We start from the raw sequence: 23843 nt of genomic DNA on the forward strand, positions 1-23843 counted from the left end.
GGACCTCTTTCCCAAGCTCCCACTGCCTCATCCAGATGGCAAGTGGCCAAGGACATATCATCTCTCTTTCCCCCTCTCCCCACTTTATATCTGATTTTTCAAAGAGCGGTTATCTGGGGTTCCCTTCAGTGGACCCAGCACCAGAACCTCCTCCAGCAGGGGCAGCTCTGGGGGAAGATGCTCCTGGGTTGTGTGCCCCTTGGGAGTCCATGCGGTGCCGTTCATGGAGGTTAATGACCGTGATCGATGCCATCGCTTGTCTGTAGGACACTTTACAGTTTGTCAAGCACCTCTACGCTTGTCGTTGCCTTCACACTTCACCACAGCATTGTGAAGGGCTCACTGTTCTTGTCCCACTACCAGCAAAAGAGAAAAGGGAAGCTTGAGAGAGGGGGTCAGGTCCAGGAAGAAGCAGGACAGGCATTCGGACCAATACCTGACTGCCCCCAGAGTCTGCCCTCTTCCCAAGATGCTGTGAAGTTCCTTCCAGTGTCTCATCAAGTAACAGAGGGAGCCAGGATTCAAAGCCAGGTCTGTCCAACGCCCAAGACCACACTCATTTGCCCCACCCCCAGCCTCTCCCAGAGAACCTCGCGTGTTCAGGAGCCTGGCTCCACTTCTCTGCAGTGTCACTTCCCAAGACCACACTCATGTGCCCCACCCCCAGCCTCTCCCAGAGAACCTCGCGTGTTCAGGAGCCTGGCTACACTTCTCTGCAGTGTCACTTCCCAAGACCACACTCATGTGCCCCACCCCCAGCCTCTCCCAGAGAACCTCGCGTGTTCAGGAGCCTGGCTCCACTTCTCTGCAGTGTCACTTCCCCATGGATTTTTCTCCTGGGTTTGCCACCCTTACGCTCTGCGATGCTGAGTGCATCCTCCATCCCTTGCCTTGGTTTATCCACCTTGATCACACTGCATCTTTCTACACAAGGACAACAGGAGCACCACTCCCTCCTAGAAAACAAAGGAGGAGGAAAGAAGGGAAGAAAGGGGAAGGAAAAAAAATAGCATGAGAAGGGGAGAGAATGGAGAAGGGGAAAGACAGCCCTCTTGCACGCAAGGAAAGTTACAGATGAGGGCAATTACTCCCGAAACCCCCGTGCAGCCAGGCCCTTGGAGTGAGCATTCCCAGGTGCCTTGGAGGCCCTACGGCGCTAGGCGATGTAGGAGGTCGGCCACGTGCCCGGTGATCTCTGACCAGGGCCCTGGTGACGCTCCCGCCTCGGGAAAGCTGCGTGATTTAAGGCCGCTCCCGAGACCCCAGCTGGCACGGAGCCAGCGTGGTCCGTGTTGTGTCTCGGATGGGGTATGAGCCCCGGGAGGAAGGAACCACCTCCAGTTCCCTGAATGGACCTGGGGGGAGGCAGGCAGACCCACTGTCTTCCAAGGCAGCCTCATGGTGTCTGGGGAAAAGGCCTCTTCATCCACCTGGAGGGATTTCCATTCTTGTGTTTCATGGCTCTGGGGTGGGTCTTCACTGCTCCATGGATAAAATATTGGTAAACTCAAAGGCTCTTAGAGATGGGGGCAAGTTCAGAGAGCTGCTCAAAACCCCAGTTAATCCAGACATCGTTTATTCATTCTGCAAACATGTGCTGAGCTACTAATATGTCTCATGCACTGTCTCTGAGTGCAGGAGCCACTGCGGTGAACAAGGCAGAAGCCATTTTTGTCCTTGTGGTGCTTTCTAGAAAGGAAGACATGTCACACAAGGAGGCAGGCAAGTCACATGGTGGCAGATAGTCTCAGGTTTATGAGAAGAACCACGAGAAGCTGAGAGGGCAGACGACAAGGACACCTATTTTAGGTGGATTCGTTAGGGAAGGCCACCCAAAGCATAGGCACTCAGCTGAGACGCGAAGGAAAAGACGGAGCCAGGGCTGCACCTGTCTACTCGTTTGCACAAAGGTACTCACTCCTCCCCATGCTGTGTACCCATGGGGTGAATTCTTGGGGGACGTAGCAATTCTAAGAGGTCCTTTTCTGACTGGCTCACCACTGCCTTATCAAGTGTCATCATTTTTCACCTAGACTACTCTCCTATGAGTCTAGTGAGACTAGTCTAACCCAGTACCTCCTGACTGGTCTTCAGCCCTCTAGCCTGGCCTTCTCCAATCCATCCCCCTCTGAGAACAGACAGCCACAGTGCTTTTCCTAACATGTAAATCTGACTTGGTCTCTCCTTTCCTTAAAAGCCTGTACCCTACACCCATGCAAACCCTCCAGCCTCAGGCCATCACCTCCAAGTTCACCAATGTTCCAGCCATAGTGAATATGGGATGTACTCTTTCAAATCACAGCTCCCTTCCAGGAAGGCATTCACCCCCTTCCCCATGACAACCCCATTCGTCTTTCGACATCAATCTCTAGTTCCTTCTCTTCCAGACCCTTATCTAATCCATCACCTGGATTAGACCCGCCACCTCTTTATCAGCCCAGGTAGTGATTTCCTGTTTATGTGGCTACCTTCCCAGCCAGAGTCTGAGCCCCTCGAAGGCAAGTAGAGGGTCTCTTTCCTCCACATCTCCACTGCCCAGTGAAGTTCCTGACACAAGGTACCAAGTGAGTGTACAAAATGAATGAATGAATATGTGAGTAACTAAATGTGTCATGAAGCTTCAGTTGACCTTCTCAAAGATGCTGATGGCTGTGATTAGCCCAGGGGAATGGCTGATAAGAAGGGAGGAAGCAGGACAGCCCCGTGGGCACGGACGGACGTGGAAAAGGAGAGTGGACCAGTTACCTATGCAGCACGACCCAGCCTGCCTACCTAGGAGTCCCAGAGGCATGTGAACAGATGCTCCATGAAGCATGGGTTACGTCCAAGTGAAGACATTTCCCCCTTCCTCCACTCTCAGAGCCTTAACATGCAAAGGAGAACTGCCAATTTCCCAAAGTAGAAAAACAGAAGTTTTCTCAATTCTAACTCATTTATACTGGACATTTCTGAAATGAGCATCATCTTATGATTGATGTGCATAATTTTTTTCCTTTGGCTTCCAAAAGGCTGTTATTAAATCAATGATGTGTCATATGATTCATGGGCTCTTGGAATCAAGGAAATAGACACTAGGCATAGGGTTACTCTGTGTCTGCACCACCGGACCATCCTGGTTTGTGGCTGTCGTCTCAGCGTAATTATTAATCGTACCCTCCTTCACTCTCAACTGTTCCAGTTTGGATGAAAAATTACATGGTCACCCTAACGATCCAGCACTAAGAAAGGGCTGCCTTCAAGAGCACCATACTCAGTGCAAGATTAAGATGCTTTCTTTAAGGACCATCCGTCCTACAGTGTTGCACATTTTCTCCTACCCACCTGTCAAAACAAATGATCAAAAGTATTTCAAAGGTCCTTTACAACTCCATGACACAATTTTCTTTTTTTTTTTTTGCAGTACGTGGGCCTCTCACTGCCGTGGCCTCTCCTGTTGCGGAGCAACAGGCTCCGGATGCGCAGGCTCAGCGGCTATGGCTCACGGGCCCAGCCGCTCCGCGGCATGTGGGATCCTCCCGGACTGGGGCACGAACCCGTGTCCCCTGCATCGGCAGGCGGACTCTCAACCACTGCGCCACCAGGGAAGCCCTATGACACAATTTTCTTGATTCTCCCCTGGAAGGCATGTGATGATGACAAAATAACCAAGAGCCTTTCAGGCAACTCCTAAGCAGTACTTCCAAACCCTTCCCCTGAACCATACATCCCTAAAGCCAGAGGAGCGTAAAGTTGTGCCCCAAAGAGCCCCATAGGCACCACCCACTGCACCCTGCAAGAGGTTCTTTTGAATTGGGGGTTTTTAAATGAAACACATGGAATTTGCCATCTACATTACAGTCTATGAACGTTTATTTTTACTTGAGAAATTAGTTGCCGAAGTATAAAACTGAATTACCCCAAAGATGCTCTGTTTATTCTGGGGCTTTAGATACCCCCTGGCACATTTCTAAGAAATGCAATCCCAGAAGCCTTTGCTCTTATCCAATGGGAGCTGCTTGCTGAGAGGGAAGAGGGAAGTTTTCACGTGGGAACCCTGCACAGCAAGCGACCTGAACAGGAAGAAAACTAACACTGAGCAAGCAGGTATGATGAATCAGGCATCATTTCATCAAACCTCAACTCTGCAGTGAGCATTATTATCCCCTTATTATAGACGTGAAAACACAGAGTCAGAGACACTAAGTAACGTATTTAAGGTCTCAACAAGGAGCACAGAGGAAATTTGAAATCCAGGTCCCTCGGATTCAAAGACAGGATTTCTCACAGCTCTGAGCATTCGCTCCCTTTCTCTTCTGGAGTTTATCAAAGTGCCCTTAGTACAAGATGTGTCTCCAGCTCGGATTTCTCATCATCTTCACTGTCACTTTGAGTTTCTCTCTCTGGATTGATTCCCCAGGGCTCTCATGAGAGATTTGAAAAAAACAATTTTTTTAAGTGTCCATGTCTATTTGTAGCTCTAAAGCTAGTTTGTATTTAAGGAAGATTATTTTGTAAGATTTTTTTTAAAAAGTTGCTGAAAATGTGGAAAACTACTATAGATAAAATGCATTTATTCTGAGATACGATCTGTTGGATTCTCTACTATCAAAGTAGGGAGAAAACAGGTGGTACTCCAGAAAAATACTCACAGATGGAAAATGTATAACTGGTAATTCACCAAAAACAACTGCAACCATGACTTTTAAAATATGATGCTGGTTTCTTTTTTGGGTCGATGCATACACTGGAAACTTTGGAACTCCCTGGATAATGAATGTTTGGCTAATTAGATGCTAAGTCCTGGCGGAAAGGCACGGATGGAAGAACGAGGCTCTTTAATGACTGTGAAATTTTAATCTATGTCCTCAGTGATTTGGGCTTGAATCATATTGAAGAAGAGCAATACAGTGCAGGAGGGGACACGTGAGCTAAACCAAACCTATTCCATGTAAAGCACATTCCTCTCCACAGGTCGCCTGTGCTACTGCCACGAAAGCCTAAGAGGTTGATTGAGACCGAATCACCTCATTCCCAAAGCTACTCAAAGCTTTCTGTGTCTTCACTCAACAGTGAAGTGAAAGTACAAAACGCAGTGAAAGTATAAAACAGCCTGGGGCTTCCCAGGTGGCGCAGTGGTTGAGAGTCCGCCTGCCGATGCAAGGGACACGGGTTCCTGCCCTGGTCCGGGAAGATCCCACATGCCGCGGAGCGGCTGGGTCCGTGAGCCACGGCTGCTGAGCCTGCGTGTCCGGAGCCTGCATGTCTGGAGCATGTGCTCCTTAACGGGAGAGGCCACAACAGTGAGAGGCCCACGTACCGGTTAAAAAAAAAACAGCCTGGATTGGCCTGGATTGGAATGGGTGCATTAATACTAATATAAGAATTGTTTTTCCTGCCAGTAAACTCCTACTCATACTTCAAAACTCTATTCAAATATCCTTCCTGCAGGATACCACTCCCCAGGACGTCATTCTCTCCCACTCAGTGCTCCCTCTGATCTTTATGTATCTCTTTTGAAGCTCCACGATGAATCGTTTTTATTGGTGACGTGGTTTCACCTTGGTAGCCTCTGAGGTCCTCAGTGCCTGGCATCCAGAGTGCTTAGCACAGGGCTTGGAATACAGTAGCTACTCAATAAATGCTAAGTGATGAATGGGTAAATGGATAAGTAAAATAAAACAAGAATTGATGGGTACTAGAAACAGAACTGACACATTTGGATTGCTTTTCCTTCCACGAGAAAACTGTGTCCTTCAGAAAAATCTTCAACGTGACTTAATTCTTTCATCAGATCCTTTCATTCATTCATTTATGCTAGAAAGAAAAAGAAAATTTCCCTGGGCATTCTCATTCTAGAATCTGTGGGGTTAAATTCAACTGAAAGATAAACCAGACCTGTATCTTTTCCTCATGAGCCTCACACTCCTGTTAGTTTCTTCCCAAATGGAGGGTAGATCTGCCAAGATTGCCTTGCCATGGCAAGACCCTCTCCACAGCTATAGTAGACACTGTGATGTGCCTCCCATGTACCCCTCTGGGACCAAGGCACTCATGGCCCTAGCTTCCTCTGGGAGTGTGGGCTACTGGAGGCCCACAAAGCATCCTTCTCCAGGAATTGCCTTTAGCCAAAGCAAACTGCCTCACCCAAAGTGATGTGCCCTCCCCAGGAGCAGCCCACTTCCATGAGGTGCCACAAAGATCTGGTCCCCTTACCTTGATTAAGAACAACTGTGGGGACTTCCCTGGTGGCACAGTGGTTAAGAATCCACCTGCCAATGCAGGGGACACAGGTTCAAGCCCTGGTCCAGGAAGATCCCACATGCCGCAGAGCAACTAAGCCTGTGCGCCACAACTACTGAACCTGCGCTCTAGAGCCCGCGAGCCACAACTACTGAACCCGCATGCCTAGAGCCCATGCTCTGCAGCAAGAGAAGCCACCACAATGAGAAGCCCGTGCACCACAATGAAGAGTAGCCCCCACTCGCTGCAACTAGAGAGAGCCCACGTGCAGCAACGAAGACCCAACACAGCCAAAAATAAATAAATTTATATTTAAAAAAAAGAACAACTCTGAAGGGCCATCTTAGCTCCAGAGCTTCCTACAGGATGAGCTGAGGTCTCTGCCCAATCCTGCTTCTCTCTCTTTCTGCCAGGTGTCATTTCCAAGAGCTAAACTGAACAAATACCTTCTCATTGCAAAGCTCCTTCTCAGAGTCTGTCTCTAAGAAGCTTAACCTAAGACAGCTACACCCTCAGGTGGATTCATTTCCAGAAACTGTGGGTATCTTTTGTGGCAGATATAAGGTGTTCACGATGAGTTTGCTTGAGAACGTGTCAGTATCACTGCTGCCTCTTAAAAGAACCACAAAAGAAGGGCAGAGTTTTCTTTCAAGAGTCGTTTTTAAGTTATTGGCTATATTAAACATTTTTTTTCCTGAAAACCCTTTCATTCTTTTTTTGCCTTCTTTAAAATATGTTTTAGGAATTAGAATTTTTGTTTACTTGTTCTTAGGTCTCACACACATACCACCAAAAACAACAAACAAGTAACAAACAGGAACCCACACAGCTGCTTTTAAAATGTATAGAGCTGTTGGTGTCATATAACCTCACACCTATTACTAAGTCTGTCATCAGAAAAGGACCGAATAAGTGATTACAGCAAGGTTAATATACAAAAGTCAACTGCTTTCCTGTATACCAGCAATGAACAAGCGGAATTTGAAAAATACAATACCATTTACATTAGCACCCCCAAAATTAAATACTTTAGGTATAAATCTAACAAAATACATGCATGATCTATATGAGAAAAACTGCAAAACTCTGATGAATGAAAGACTAAATAAATGGAGAGATAGTCAGTGTTTATGGGTAGGAAAACTCAGTATTGTTAAGATGTCAGTCCTTCCTAATTCAATATATAGATTCAACACAATTCCAATCAAAATCCCAGCAAGTTATTTTTTTGGTTATCAACAAAATGATTCTTTAGTTTGTATGGAGGAGCAAGAGACCCAGAACAGCCAACACAATATTGAAAGAGAAGAACAAAGTTGGATGACTACCCAACTCCAAAACATACTATAAAGCTACAGTAATCAAAACAGAGTGGTATTGGTAAAAGAACAGACAAATCAGTGGAACAGAATAGAGAGCCCAGAAATAGAACCACATAAAAATAGCCAACAAATCTATGACAAAGGATCAAAGGCAATACAATGAAGCAAAAATAGCCTTTTCAACAAACGGTGCTGGAACAACAGGACAGTAACATGAAAAAAAAAAATGAATCTAGACACAGACCTTACACCCTTCACAAAAATTAACCCAGACCTAAATGTAAAAAACTATAAAACATCTAGAAGATAATATAGGAGAAATTCTAGATGCCTTGGGTGTGACAATGACTTTGTAGATACAACACCAAAGGCACAATCAATGAAAGACACAGTTGATATGCTGGACTTTTTTGCTCTGCAAAAGACAATGTCAAGAGAATGAGAAGACAAGTCACAGATTGCTCCATCCAAGTTCCTAGCCCACAAAATCATGGAGCACAGTAAAATGATTGTTTTACATCACTAACTTTTAGGATGGTTTGTTAATAGTGCTAGAAAATAAGGCAGCAATTAATGATCTTGTAAGCTACCAATTCCTTTCTCTTACCCACAACATTCATCACTAATCAATCATGCTATTTGTTAACCTGGAGAGAGCCTCAGAATCCTTCTCAACAGACCACTCCCAGACAACCACTGTTAAGAAATCAGAGTTAACACTCAAAATATAACCTAGTTACAGATTTAAATATATAAGTAAATCCACTTAAACAGTCTAGTTTGACCCTTTTATTTGTCAAAATATTTGAGAAGCCCTGATGCAAAGCCCTCTCTTCCTGCCTGCATCATTTGAGAGTAAGGTTGCAGATGCCCCTTCTTTCAGTTTCATGTCTTTTTTTTTTAACTTTTTATTTTATATTGGAATGTAGTTGATTAACAATGTTGTGTTAGTTACAGGTGTACAGCAAGGCAATTCAGTTATACATATACATGTATCTGTTCTTTTTCAAATTCTTTTCCCATTTAGGTTGTTACGGAATATTGAGCAGAGTTCCCTGTGCTATACAGTAGGTCCTTGTTGGTTATGCATTTTAAATATAGCAGTGTGTAGTACATGTCAATCCCAAACTCCCTAACTACCCCTTCCCCCCCACCCCCCATCCTTCCTCCCTGGTAACCATACGTTTGTTCTCTAAGTCTGTGAGTCTGCTTCTGTTTTGTAAATAAGTTCATTTGATGATACAAATGATACAAATGAACTCAGCTTCATGCCTTGTTCATTGTATACACTTGACCTTGGCTGGCCCGCTTTGTGTGATCCCTCTCTGAGTCTTTGCAGCCACAGTTCCCTCTGCTCTGTTGCACCCCTCACCCCACCTTGCCATCACCTACTTGTTCTCCAGTTTCATCTCAAACATCACTTTCTCAAGGAAGCCCACTCCAAATAGGATTTGGTCCAATGGTGATTCCCTCTCACACCATCCTGAACTTTACTTTAATGGCATTTATCACAATTGTAATTAAATTATCATTTGTCTAATTAGCTGTTTAATATCTGTATCCCCCAATAAACTCTAAGCTCCATGAAGACAGGGGCTGCATCTCTTTTGATCTCCACACTATATGGTTAATGCTATTTAATGTTTATTGAGTGAGTGAATGAGAGCAAGCGGGAAGTGTTTAACCAGAAGGGCTTACTCAGTCATTTGCTCCAGCCTCATGATCTTCCTTTCCTTCCCTAAGGATCATATATCTAGTCATCCCCCTTCCCCCCACATCTCCAGTCACCTACACACCTGCACTTCCCTGCATCACCCTTGTGACTAACTGGCCTTTAAGTTCAAACATGTTCCCCTTCCTAGGAGAACTCTATTCAGCGTAGTGGCTGTTTCTCAGCCGCCAGAACTGATGATTGCATTGTATGGGGATGAATGCAAACACACATTTGTGTAATGACAGGTTAATATCTTCATCTTTTACTCAGAGCCTCAGCTAATTAATAGTCGATTAGAAAATGTTTCAGAATAATAATAAATTATCCAAAATGTAGGTTCAGACAGGAACCAATGACTTTCTTGCTGCCTTTTTGGGGGAACTGGTCATTGGGTTAGCACTGTAAATAACTAAGTGGTCACCCAGAAGACCACGGGGTGGGTTTGGCCCAGGCACCTAATTAATGTCACAATTCTGGCTCATACTGGGTTCAGAGGAATTAAGAGGCCAGACTTCTGACTTTTTGGGCTTTGGGAGCTTCTTACTTCAGGCAGTGACTGCAGTATGGGAGATAATCAATAAATATTTGCATTATTAGTGAATTACTTAATTGTGCTAAGAGCTTCTGACCTGGTCTCTTAGTCTTCAGCCATGTCCCCACCATCATTCTCCAGCTTGCGACATCAGTGATCACTCCAAGCCACAACACTGACTGCATCATTCCACTGTATATAGTCTTCTGTGGCTCCCCGTTGCCCTTGGAACAAAGTGAGAGATCTTCAGGGCTGCACCCAGGGAACCCAGGCACCACTTCCAGAGGCTGCCTCCTCCCTACCCACAGCCTCCTCTCTCATTCTCCCCACTCACCAGGGCCTCCAACCAGTGTGAACAGCATGCAGTACTCCAGGCCTGCTAGGCTAATTCCTGCCACTGAACCCTTGCACTGCATCCCGCCAGCCCAGAACTGCTTCCTTCTTCTGTCCAACTCCTATTCATCTGTTAAGACTGAGCCCAGATACTGAGCCGTCAGGAACCCCCCTTTATAACAGCCTTCCCTCCCTCTGGAAGAGGCTTAGACACCCATCCTCTGGGTCCCACAGTCCCATGCTTCCCCCAAGAAAGCAGTGAGCACACGGGACCCTAAATGCCTGTTTGCTTGTCTGTCTCCTCCACAGACCTGGAAGTTCGTTGGGACCTGGGCCTGTGTCTGCAAGAGAAGGATAGTAACACCTACTTTGCAGGGTGGCCATGAGGATTAAATGAGACGATGTACACAGTTGCCTAGCAATGTTCCTGGCACCTAGCAGGTCTTAATCTGTGTTGAACAGGTAAATGAATGGATAAAGATGGTACAGCTGGATGTGAGTCAGGGCTCCCGGAAGAAAAAACTAGAAGATTTTTCATTCAGAAGACAGGATTTAAGTGGTATTGACAAACCAGATGTCTGCCCCTGGAGGTGAGACAGCAGGCTTTATTATTCTCTTAGAACCAAATCCCCCTTTCATAGCAATTATTTTATAACATCCCCTTTACTATGATGAACCAGTATAGTATAGTATGTACACTAGTATAGGTAGGTATACTACCTGTAGGTTATAGTATAACCTACCTATATAATTTTTAAAATCACTATAATATATTTTAAAGACAATGATATAGTATATTTTGAAGACAAAGAAAAGGAGATAATAAAATAATACATATTTCAATAAATAATTGCTCACACGTGGCTTCAGGGAAGACACATAAATCTGTAAGATGTCTGTACCTCTTTCTAAAAAGCAGGTTGGGATTTAACAGACTTAAGACAATATTCAACTGAATACTGTTGACATTTTTTCTCTATATTTGACATTTTGAAGTAAGGGCTAAATAAGCCCCTTTCTATATTTATAACTAAAAATACAGACTGAGACATGGGGGAATGTATCGGTGTCTTAAGTTCAGCAGTGGCCTTGCCATCCACAGTATAATTTTCTGAAATGGTGAACAACTCTTGGTAAAGTTTTGAACAAAACAAAGTACAGTCTACCCTTGATTTACCCAGTAGTTGCATTCCTGGAAACTTCAGTGTATATGATAGATATGAGAGATAATTCTAGATATATAAAACTATAAACAGATTTTTCATTTACATGAGATGTGAAAATTGCTCAGAAAGATGCAAGTGGATTCTTTGTAATGTGGAACTTTCTGGTGCAGGCAATATACTGTGCAAATCTGGTCTCCACCCACTAATTGCTTATAGTTTCCCCAGACAACCAAAAACACCCGCATAAATACCCAAAATACCCTGCAGGGGGCAGCACTGCTCCCTTTGAGAATCACCACCCCCCAAAACTGGCTGAACCCAGGATCCCATCAGCCTGGATAGGACCCTCAGGGACTCAGCCCTGTTCCCACTCTCCTGGTGGAAAGCTCAGTCCAGACCTTCCAAGAAGGGAAGCCTCAGAGGAGGTTACAGAGCATGCGAGCTTGTACGTGCAACAGTGACCTGGGTACACTGCCCAGCTGAGGCTGCCTCCAAGGATAATGTTTGTAGATGGGGGTGTGAGCAAGAGGGACCCACACACCCCTAATGGCCCCCAACTGCTGCTACTCACACTGTGCCCAGGGGCACAGCCAAACCAGACTGGGGGTGGTCTTCCTGCCCAGGCTGAATCCAACTGAGCTCAGCCACCCGCTCATTACAGCCGAATCCGTAGTGTGGAGGAAACCAAGGTTTCTAATCTCAACTCTGCTGCTGACTCGCTGTGTGACCTTGATGAGAGGCTTGACTTCTCTGGGCCTGATTTCCCCCTCCGTCGTGAGAGTTAGACAAAATTCTCTTTTTTGCCCTGAAAGTTTTTTTTACAAGGAAAGATAAATCAACACAGGAGGAAAATGCTGAAGTGACTCCTGGAAGCCCATCCCTAGTAAAACTGAGGTCAGTACCCTTTAAGGAATAAAATGAGCCATTTTATAATTAGCACATTAATTGCTTGTGCACTGATGACCCAGTGATTAGTGCACTAAAAGAGAAGTTTAAGCTGGACTGAGAGGAATAGGGTAGGCAAGAGCCTCAGAGGACTTAACACGCTGAAAGCCAAGAGGCATAACATTGGAAAGACAAAATGAGGCCTGGTATCAAGAGCTTTGAATGCCAGGCTTAAAGAAGCTTGTAGGTGGTAAACCCAGATGTCAGACCCAAGTGTGTCTGACTCATTCATTCATTCATTCACTCATTCATCCCACAAGTATGTTTTGAGAGCATTCTGCCTGCCCAGCACCCAGGGAATGAATGGAGCAGACAAGCTCTCTGCTCCCCAGAAGTTCACATTTTCACGACAAAAGACAGAAAATACACAAGCAAATTAACGCATTCACGAGATGATTCCAAATAGCAAGAAGCAATAAGAAAATCGAACCAGATAAACAGAGTAGCTGAAGTGGAGAAAAGCGGGGGAGCTAATTCCAAAAGCGGGTCTAAGGAAGGCTGAGACCTAAAAAAGAAGAAAAAAATTAATCATGCAAAGATCCGTAGGCAGAGAATACCAAGCAGAGGGACCTTTAAGAGCATTGGCCTAGAGATGGGAAGAGAGAAAAGATGGGACTCTGAAGGGGCGTGGTACGAGGTGAGGTCAGAGGAAAGCAAAAGCACATAGTTCACAGTCTCACGGACCATGATAGAGTTCGGATTTTATTCTAAGAGCAATAAGAAGCCACTGGAGGATTTTTTATATTTTTAAAAGATGATCTGATTTCCTCTTTTTTGTTGTTTTTGTCAGGAAGATTCAATTTATCTTTTTTATAAGGGATTTTTTTTATTGGAGTATAATTGCTTTACAATGTTGTGTTAGTTTCCGCTGTACAATGAAGTGAATCACCTATATGTATACATATATCCCCTCCCTCTTGGACCTCCCTCCCACTCCCCCATCCCACCCATCTAGGTCATCACAGAGCACCGAGCTGAGCACCCTATGCTTTATAGCAGGTTCCCACTAGCTATCTATTTTACACATGGTAGCGTATATATGTCAATCCTAATCTCCCAATTCGTCCCGCCCTCCCCTTCCCCCTCTGTGTCCACATGTCCGTTCTCTATGTCTGCATCTCTGTTCCTGCCCTGGAAGTAGGTTCATCTGTACCATTTTTCTAGAGTCCCCATATCTGCGTTAATATACGATATTTGTTTTTCTCTCTCTGACTTAACTTCACTCTGTATGACAGACTCTAGGTCCATCCACATCTCTACAAAGGACCAAATTTCGTTCCTTTTTATGGCTGAGTAGTATTCCATTGTATATGTGTACCACATCTTCTTTATCCACTCATCTGTTGATGGACATTTAGGTTGTTTCCATGTCCTGGCTATTGTAAATAGTGCTGCAATGAACATTGGGGTACATGTGTCCTTTTGAATTATGGTTTTTAAATATCACTCAGGATGCTCTGGGGAGAGTAGACCATAAGTTAGAAAAAGGCTGGGAGGCTGAGAGATCAGTTAAGAGGCCACTGTAGCTGTCCAAGAGGAGGAAGAAATGGCTTAGGCTGGGATTCTAGCAATGAGACCAGTAGGTGGGTTGGGATATTTTGGATATAGCACCAACAGGACTTGCCCATGGACTGTGCAGAGAGGTGAGGGGAAAGGAGAGCTCCCTAGATGGCCCCAGAGGTGTGTGGTGCCCTGAGTGGTGTCCGATGGTCTTCACACCTGATTACATCCTTTGCGGGACTGGGGGTTCATCCTCCACAGCAGCAGATTCTGGACACGACGGAAAATGCCTTCCCAGACTGTGTTGCATTTTGTCTTCCTGGAACATCCGCCCCACTTTAGTTCTAATTCTCCCCTCTGAAAGCCCAAAAAGGAGAATCGATTCCTTTTCCTCCGAATTCTCTCCAAAGACTTTGAGACTTCATCCGCCTCCTGCCTCTTCTTGTTCCAAGAAATGAGCACTTTCTCTTGGGCGGCCAGAGGAGGGACTTCCACAAGCTGGCCCTTACTGGTCTTCCTGCTTCTTTCATCTCCTCTCTCAGTGTCCTCTCCTCCCTCATATTCCCATCCCCCATCCATTCATTGAGCGCGCACACACACACACACACACACACACACACACACACACTGATCTCCACGATGGGAGGGTTGATAATCTCATTTCGAACTCATCTCCATCTGCCCCCTTAGTGTCTGCCCAGCCACTGAAGTTTTCAGAAGGAAAAATCGAGGAATGAAACCCATTGTTTCTGAGCTGATCACAGAGCAGCGACTCACACGGCTTTCCAAATCCCGGCTCTAAGAGGGGTTATGCAAAGCCCCCAGCTGACAGCATCTCAGAAGGGAATCTGAGATCAAGAGGTTGGCATTGGATCATGGGGTCCTCTCCTCCCACTCCTCAAATTTTTTGGATGGGTTGAGAAGATGCTTTTCTTCCCCTAAGGGGTTTATCTCAGCCTGTCAGTTTCAGGTGTGAATCACCCACTTAAAGAGTATTTCCAGGCAGTTACATCTCCTTTCCCATCAAACCCTAGAGAAATTAACAAAGGGTAATGGACTTAAGAAGCCCCCAATGCCAAGATCTGAAGGTTGACAAAGAGGCTCCAGAGCTACCCACCTCTTTCCCTATTTTCTCCCCTCTCAGTAGTTGATTTTATTAGCTGAAAAGCCCTATTTAGCCAGACTGCAGTTCCTATTTTAGGGCCTACCAGGATTCCCCCAGGGAAGATCACCAGTGAGAGAAAAGGGCTTTTTGAAGATTACATATGAGCAAAAAGAGAGAACCTTTGAACACTGATGGAGATTCTGGGCTTCAAACTCCAGCCAGGGCTCCAGATCTCACGGAAAAATAAATGGGCAAAAGGGAAAGAGATAAAGGGAGGAGGTAACCGTTACAAGAACTAGAGGAATTCAGATATTGCAGGAGTGCAAAGAAAACTGAGAATCAGGAGCGCTTGTGATTTATCCAGGCTTTGTGACCTTGGGTAAGTCAGTATACCTCTCTGAGCCTTTTTCATTCAACACATGCTGGTTGATAAATGCTTTGGGCTAAGTGCTGTGCTGGGTAATGGAGATTCCAAGGCAACCAGATGCTCTCCAGGAGCTCACAGTTCTGTGGGGCAGCCAGGAGAAAGGATAATTGTAGCATAATGTGACAAGGGTCTCCCCATCTACAAAACCAGCAGCTTTTATAGATGGAAAATAATAACAAAGATGGCAATAACTAATATCTGCTGAGCTCCAAGTCCTCCTGGACACATGGAGACTCCCCTGACCTCCCCCTGCCATGGACAGAGCTCTGGGGCACCTGGCAAGGTCCCCCTCCCTTCCTCCCACTTCCTTCCAGCCCTCAGAGCTCAGATACACCACTGCTATCTGCCCCGAGGCCCCCAAATCTAATACCATCATACGCTCTATCTTGGTCCACATCAGGAATCCCCCACATCCCTGGGTTCCTAGACCATCCCCCCTCCTCAGGACCCTTAAACCCACTGGGCTCTACATCCCTACCCAAACCTATGCCCTCTGCAGTTGCCTCTATCCTAACAATAAACTTCTGCAAACATTCACCTTCTAGCTCCAAGTGAGATCTGATCTCCCCAGGGACACTCTTTCCCTGGAGCCTGTTTTCTCTCCCACAGTCCTGCCACTCACATTGCTCCTTTCTACTCTTCACTGCCACTTCCAGAGCAGTGCTTCCTCCCGTAGAGCCTCCAGCTCTAAAGCTTATCCCCTCATATGAGAGCACCCTCCTTTTTGTGACCTGCAGGTCACTATCCCTGACTCCCTAAAGGCTTTACCTCCTGGTTCACTGGCACTCTTTCCTACACAGACTTAGTTTCAGTATCCATGGAAGTGCTCTTCTCAACAGCCTGCTCTGTCATTCTCTGTCTCCCTCTCATGCAAAAGTCACACCTCGGTCACTCCCTGCTGTGCTTATACCGTGTCCCTTATCATGGCCAATAACAGTTCTCACTCCATAACCTCAGTTTCAAGAATCCCATTCTCTAGGCTCTGCTTACTCTGAGGTCACTGATTCTCCTACCTCACTAGGTTCTAAGGTCCATTGATTCTGCCACCTTTTCACTGCACTTCACCCCATATGTCCACACTTTCCTCTTTGCCCAACTAAGAAGTCATGGTCAATCATCACTATCATCATCACCATCACCATCTCCATCATCATCACCACCATCATCTTCATTGTCATCATCATCACCATCACCATCATCTCACCATGACCATCATCACCGTCACCACCACCACCACCATCATCATCACTGTCATCATCACTGTCATCATCACCACCACCACCGTCATCAACATCATTCATCATCATCACCTGCTTGCATTACCCTTGTGGCAGGGAGTACATTCTAAAAACTGACTGCAACGACACCTCCCATCTCACATGTACTTCTTTTTTTTTTTTCTTAACATCTTTATTGGAGTATAATTGCTTTACAATGGTGTGTTGGTTTCTGCTGTATAACAAAGTGAATCAGCTATACATATACTTATATCCCCATATCTCCTCCCTCTTCTGTCTCCCTCCCACCCTCCCTATCCCACCCCTCTAGGTGGTCACAAAGCACCGAGCTGATCTCCCTGTGCTATGTGATGCTTCCCACTAGCTATCTACTTTACATTTGGTAGTGTATATATGTCCATGCCACTCTCTCACTTCGTCCCAGCTTACCCTTCCCTCTCCCTGTGTCCTCAAGTCCATTCTCCACCTCTGCGTCTTTATTCCTGTCCTCCCCTAGGTTATTCAGAACCTTTTTTTTTTTTAGATTCCATATATATGTGTTAGCATACGGTATTTGTTTTTCTCTTTCTGACTTACTTCACTCTGTATGACAGACTCTAGGTCCATCCACCTCACTACAAATAACTCAATTTCGTTTCTTTTTATGGCTGAGTAATATTCCATTGTATATATGTGCCACATCTTCTTTATCCATTCATCTGTTGTGGACACTTAGGTTGCTTCCATGTCCTGGCTATTGTAAATAGAGCTGCAGTGAACATTGTGGTACATGACTCTTTTTGAATTATGGTTTTCTCAGGGTATATGCCCAGTGGGATTGCTGGATCATATGGTAATTCTATTTTTAGTTTTTTAAGGAACCTCCATACTGTTCTCCATAGTGGCTGTATCAATTTACATTCCCACCAACAGTGCAAGAGGGTTCCCTTTTCTCCACACCCTCTCCAGCATTTACTGTTTGTAGACTTTTTGATGTTGGCCATTCTGACTGGTGTGAAGTGATACTTCATTGCAGTTTTGAGTTGCATTTCTCTAATGATTAGTGATGTTGAGCATTCTTTCATGTGTTTGTTGGCAATCTATGTATCTTCTTTGGAGAAACATCTATTTAGGTCTTCTGCCTATTTTTGGATTGGGTTGTTTGTTTTTTTAATATTGAGCTGCATGAGCTGCTTGTAAATTTTGGAGGTTAATCCTTTGTCAGTTGCTTCATTTGCAAATATTTTCTCCCATTCTGAGGGTTGTCTTTTGGTCTTGTTTATGGTTTCCTTTGCTGTGCAAAAGCTTTGAAGTTTCATTAGGTCCCATTTGTTTATTTTTGTTTTTATTTTGCTTTCTCTAGGAGGTGGGTCAAAAAGGATCTTGCTGTGATTTATGTCATAGAGTGTTCTACCTATGTTTCCTCTAAGAATTTGATGGTGTCCGGCCTTACATTTCGGTCTTTAATCCATTTTGAGTTTATTTTTGTGTATGGTGTTAGGGAGTGTTCTAATTTCATTCTTTTACATGTAGCTGTCCAGTTTTCCCAGCACCACTTGTAGAAGAGACTGTCTTTTCTCCATTGTATATCTTTGCCTCCTTTGTCATAGATTAGTTGACCATAGGTGGATGGGTTTACCTCTGGGCTTTCTATCTTGTTCATTGACCTATGTTTCTGTTTTTGTGCCAGTACCATATTGTCTTGATTACTGTAGCTTTGTAGTATAATCTGAAGTCTGGGAGCCTGATTCCTCCAGCTCCATTTTTTCACATGTACTTCTTATGTTTCCTCTCCTTGAATCTGCATGGTGCAATGACTATGGCGGAAGAAATGCCAAGGCTAAGGCATAAGAGCGAGAGGGCTTCTGCCTTGTTTTTCTGGGACACTCACTCTTGGGGCCCAGCCACCATGCCACAAGAGGTCCATGTGGAAAAGAACTAAGGCCCTTCGCCCAGTTCCAGCTGAGCTCATGGATGACAGACAGCACCGGTTTGCCAGCCATGTGAATCACCATCTGTATTAGTTCCCTGGGTTGCTATAACAAATTACCACAAACCGGGTGGCTTAAAATAATAGAAATTTATTTGCTCACAGTTCTGGAGGCTAGAAGTCCAAAGTCAAGGTGTCAAAAGGACTAAACTCCTTTGGAAACTCTAGGGGAGAATCCATTCTTTGCCTCTTCCAGTGCCTGAAGTTTGAGGCGTCCTTCGGCGTGTAGCTGCATCACTGCCTCTGTCTCTTCTGCATGTCAAATCTCCCTCTGTTTCTCTCTTACAAGCACACTTGTAATTGCATTTAGGACCCCTGCAAGATAACCTCCCAGTCTCAAGATTCTTAACTTAATCACATATGCAAAGACCACTATTCCAAATAAGGTAACATTTACATGTTCCAGGAACAAGGTCCTGATATCTTTAAAGGGCTATTATCTGTCTACTACACGCTCTTAAAAGTGGATCCTCCATTCCCCAGTAAAACCACCCCAGCTGAGCAGAGACAAGCTGTCCCCACCAAAGCCCTGCCAAAAATGGAAGATTCACTAAAAAAATGAATGATTATTGTTGTTTTAAGCCTCTAAGTACTGGGGTGGTTTGTTACACAGCAACAGATAACTGTTACAACCCTCAACCGCCTTATTTGTTTCTTGCTTCATTACTCTTGCTGGTTTAGTCCAACTCTTCACCTGCTTTCAACCTGGACCTGGCAGCTGAATGTGATAAGAGGGAAGCACACAACCCTGCTGACTCTGCCTACTCTGAATCCACAGCCACTAAGCTCAGGTGGGCCCTTGGGGCTGCCCAGCCATCCAACTACATTTCCCTAATAAGAATCACTCTCTTAAACGCTATTTCACTCCTTCTTTCAACTTAAACCTTCACTGCTTCCTCCCCAGCCTTAGTCTCAGTTGATGTCTTTGATTCCTATTTCACTAAGACAATGGAAGTGAAAAGAACTACCACAAGTTCCTCCATTACATCCATCAACCGTGTCCACCCATGGTCACTGATTTCCCTCCTGCTACTTTGGATGACCTCCCAGGTTCCAGCCACAACTCATGTTCACTAATCCAGTCCCCAAGGACACCACTCATTCTCCCCCTTCTTCTGCATCATCACTTCTGCCTCTGCCTGTATAATTCCCATCAATGTTAGACATGTTTTATTTCTCCCATTTTCTCTAGCTACCAACATTCCTCCTCACCTTTAAAATAAAAGAATGGTTCATACTCACGTCTCTGATGCCTTTCCTCCCATTCTCTGTTGAATCAAATCAGACTTTCCACCCAATATTTTACTGAAAACAGCTCTTATCAAGGTCATCCAATGTTGCCAAATCCTAAGTCCTTGATCTTACTTAACCCATCAGCAACATATATGAGTTTCTTGGGGCTTCTATAACAAATTACCACAAACTAGGTGGCTTAAGGCAACAGAAAGTTTAGAAGCTAGAAATCCAAAATCAAGGTGTTGGTAGTGTCATGTTACCTCTGAAGGTTCCAGGGAAGAGTCTTTCCTTGCCTCTTCCAGCTTCTGGTAACTACTGGCCTTCCTTGGCATTCCTAGGCTGGTCGCTGCATCACTCCAACCCCTCTACCTGCATTCATCCTCACATGGCCTTTTCCCCTCAGTGTGTCTCATGTGTCCTTTCTTCTTCTTGTAAGGACATCAGTCATTAGATGGAGGGCTGACCCTAATCCAGCTTTGCTAATTACATCTGCAAAGACCATATCTCCAAATAAAGTCACATACTGAGGTTCCAGGTAGACATGAATTTGGGGGGGACACTAATCCACCCATAATAGCAACATATAGCACCGTTGATCATTCTTTCTTGGAAACACTTCTTTCTCTTTTCTTCCAGGACACCCCACTCTCTGGGTTCTCCTCCCACTGCAGTGACCACCCCTCTCAGTCTCCTTTGCTGGTTGCCCCTTATCTATCTGAGTGCCCCAAGCTTGGCCCTCGGAGGCCTTATCTTCTCTTCCCATGCTCCTTCCCTAGGTGACCTTGTCCAATTTCACGTCCTCAAATCCCACCTGGATACTGACAACTCCAATTTCCTACCTCTAGCCTCAACCTCTCTCCTGAACTCTAGACTCATTCACCCACCTTGTCTGTCTAAGGACCATCTCAAAATTAGTATGTTTGAAATCAAAAATCCTAATTCTTCTTCCATTCTAAAAAAAAAAAAACTGTTACACCCACAGAATCTCTCATCTCACTCACTGGCATTTCTCAGGTCACAAAACTTAAAGTCATTCTTGATTCTTCTCCTCACGTCTCACCTCCAAATGTAACAACAAATCCTGCTGACGTCACCTTCAAAGTATATCCCATATTCAGCCACTTCCCACAACCCTATCACCCCAACCTGGTCCAACCCACCATCATCTTTCAGAGCTGGGCTCAGAAAACCACAGCCCATCAGCCAAATCCAGCCTCCCATCTGTTTTTATAAATAAAGTTTTATGGAACAGTCACACGCATTTGCTTCCAGTTGTCTGTGGCCACTTGTTTACCTTCCAAAGGCAGGATGGAGTAATCGCAAGAAAGACTATGTGGCCCATGAAGCCGAATGTTTACTATCTGGTGCTTTATTCAAAAAGCTTGCCAATCCCTGGCCTGGACTATTAGTCACAGGTCTTCCTCTCTCCACCTTTGCCCACATTATGGTCAATTCTCAACCCAGCAGACAGAGCATCGCTTTTTAAACCTGAGTCAGCCCCAGCCACTTCCCTGCTTAGAATCCTTCCCTGCCCGCTCGTCTCACTCCTCCTGGCCCACCCGGCCCTGCAGCTCTAACCCCCAGCTACCTCTCTGCTCTTATCTCCGGCTGCTCTCTATCTTCAGTTTTTCCAGCCGCACCAGACGTGTTCCTGCTCCTAGAAAATTCTAGGCATGCTCCTACCTCCAGGGCTTTGCATTTTCTATTTTTCCTCCACTTCTCATAATCCTCACTAGGCTCCCCTTGCAATTCTCATGTCCTCAGGAGACCTTCCCTGTTCACCAGTGTGAAATAGCACCGTCCCCCCAAGCTCTCACTACCCACCTTCATCTGTTCTACTTCCATCCACAGTGTATCATCAGCTGATGCACACACTTTCTTTTACTTTATCTGATTATTTCTTGCCTTCCTGCGATCTGCCTTCTGCATGATACACATCATTTTATCCCAGGCACTTAGCTCAATGCCTGGAACATAGTAGGTGCTCCATAAAGATCTGTGGTGTGTGGGCTTCCCTGGTGGCGCTGTGGTTGAGAATCTGTCTGCTAATGCAGGGGACACGGGTTCGAGCCCTAGTCTGGGAGGATCCCACATGCCACAGAGCAACTAGGCCCGTGAGCCACAACTACTGAGCCTGCGCGTCTGGAGCCTGTGCTCCACAACAAGAGAGGCCGCGATAGTGAGAGGCCCGCGCACCGCGATGAAGAGTGGCCCCCGCTTGCCACAACTAGAGAAAGCCCTTGCACAGAAATGAAGACCCAACACAGCAAAAATAAATTAATTAATTAATAAACTCCTACCCCCACCACCTAAAAAAAAAAAAAAAAACTAGAGAGCTCTCTCTCTTTAAAAAAAAAAAAAGATTTGTGGTGTGAGTAAAGGACTAAAAGAATGAACGCTCACTGCAGGTCAGTCCCTGTGCTAAGCTTTGTACATGCCTTAAATCACTACCCTCACAATAGCCTGCGAGATAAGCACCGAGGCGAAGATCCCGGAGACTCCTGGCCGGGGCTTAAAGTCAAGTGTGACACAAAAGCTCTCGGTGCTAACCATCTCTGCCTCCTAAAATCGTGCTGTTCTGTCAATTTTAAACGATATTTTCACCTGTGAGACCATCATGCTAGCAACCCAAGTGTCCAATGATGGATGAATGGGTAAGCAAAATGTAGCACATACATGCAGTGGAAGATTATCAGCCTTAAAAAGGAGGCATATTTTGACACACCCTGTGACATGGACGCACTGTGACATGGAACCTGGAGGACACGATGCTCAATGAAATAAGCCAGACAGAAAAGGACAAATATTGTAAAATTCTATTTGTATGAAGTATCTAGACTCATCAAAATCATAGAGACAGAAAGTAGAATGGTGGTTGCCAGCGACTGAGGGAAGCGGGGGGAAACAGGGAGTAATTATTTAATGGATAGAGGGTTTCGGTTTTGTAAGATGAAAAAGGTCTTGAGATGGATGGCGGTGATGGCTGCACAACAATGTGAACGTACTTAACGCCACTGAATTGTATGCTTTACATGGTTCAGATGATCCATTTTCTGCAATGTCTATTTTACCACAGTGTTAAAAAAAAAGAGATTGTAGTCTTCCTCACTGCAAACTGCCAAGTGGGTCTAATCTTTCAGTTTCCAAAAGAGGAATGTGAGGGTCAGAGGACAAAGCCAAGGCTATTGGAGGTAAGAACTTGAACCCAGCCTCCTCCGGCTTCTTGGTGGACAGAGTTCACTGCTTCTCCCCACGCTGCCTTCTCCAAAGGCAGCGGAAAGTTTTCACTGGATGTATTTACTACACTTTAAATGACAGGAAATTTCTTTTTTCCATTCCTCGGGTGGATTAGGAACTCCTGGAAACATCTTTCCTCCCTGCCCCGATCCAACCCTGAGCTGGAGTGGAACAAAGTGACCGCAAACACAGAAATTGTCTTGGAAGAGCCAGCAGGAGGGGAGGGTGCCATGGGAGATGTTCCTGTATTAGCATATGCAAATTGGCCAGGGTAAAGAAAACTGGGAAAGCTGCTATTTTATCATTTGTGGTAATTACAGTCATTTAGAGTGGTGAATCAATGGGTTCCTGAAGGTAAAAGCATCTCGGAAGCATAATGTGATGTGATTAAGAAGTTCTGATTAAGAACCGCTGTCATTTTCACTCAAAAAAATTGAGGAAAGAGACTGGGGTCAGAAGTGCAGCAACACGAGTCATAAAGGCGGGGACTTCAGCCTGCCAGGCCCTGTCCCCAGCGCTGAAGACACAGAGAGGAATAAGAATGTCCCTGCCTCTCGACATTCACAGAGGAAACAAAACCATGGAGAATGACTATTCAAAGATACTGTGATAGATGTAGTGATCATGCATGTAAAGGAGTATAGAAGAAGGAATCATTAACTTTGTCTCAGAAGGAAAGAATGGGAAAGTTTCAAATAAAATGTGATATCTGTATAGGGTTTTGCAGTATCAATAGGAGTTTGTGACTGACAGCAGCCAAAGACAAGGGATTTGCAGGTGGAAGTAACAGTGTGTGCGAAGGGATAGAATAAAAGTGCATTTGGAGAACTCCAAGGGGAAAGTGGAGAGTGAAGGTTTGCAGCTTATGAAGCTGGAGACACTGACAAGGCCATTGTAGGG

The 23843-nt window shown here is 45.1% G+C and overlaps 1 long non-coding RNA gene across 3 annotated transcripts in view; it reads right to left on the minus strand.

Moving 5' to 3' along the window:
* The window catches only part of LOC307189385, a 217503-nt gene that overhangs the window by 129465 nt on the left and 64195 nt on the right, over window positions 1-23843 (minus strand). For all 3 annotated transcript variants that reach the window (XR_013829173.1, XR_013829174.1, XR_013829175.1), the window contains exon 2: window positions 9885-10011. This is a non-coding gene — a long non-coding RNA (uncharacterized lncRNA). The remainder of the gene's footprint in view (window positions 1-9884; window positions 10012-23843) is intronic.

The sequence above is a fragment of the Stenella coeruleoalba genome, assembly GCF_951394435.1.
Source record: "Stenella coeruleoalba genome assembly, chromosome: 7".
NCBI classification, from domain to species: Eukaryota; Metazoa; Chordata; class Mammalia; order Artiodactyla; family Delphinidae; genus Stenella; species Stenella coeruleoalba.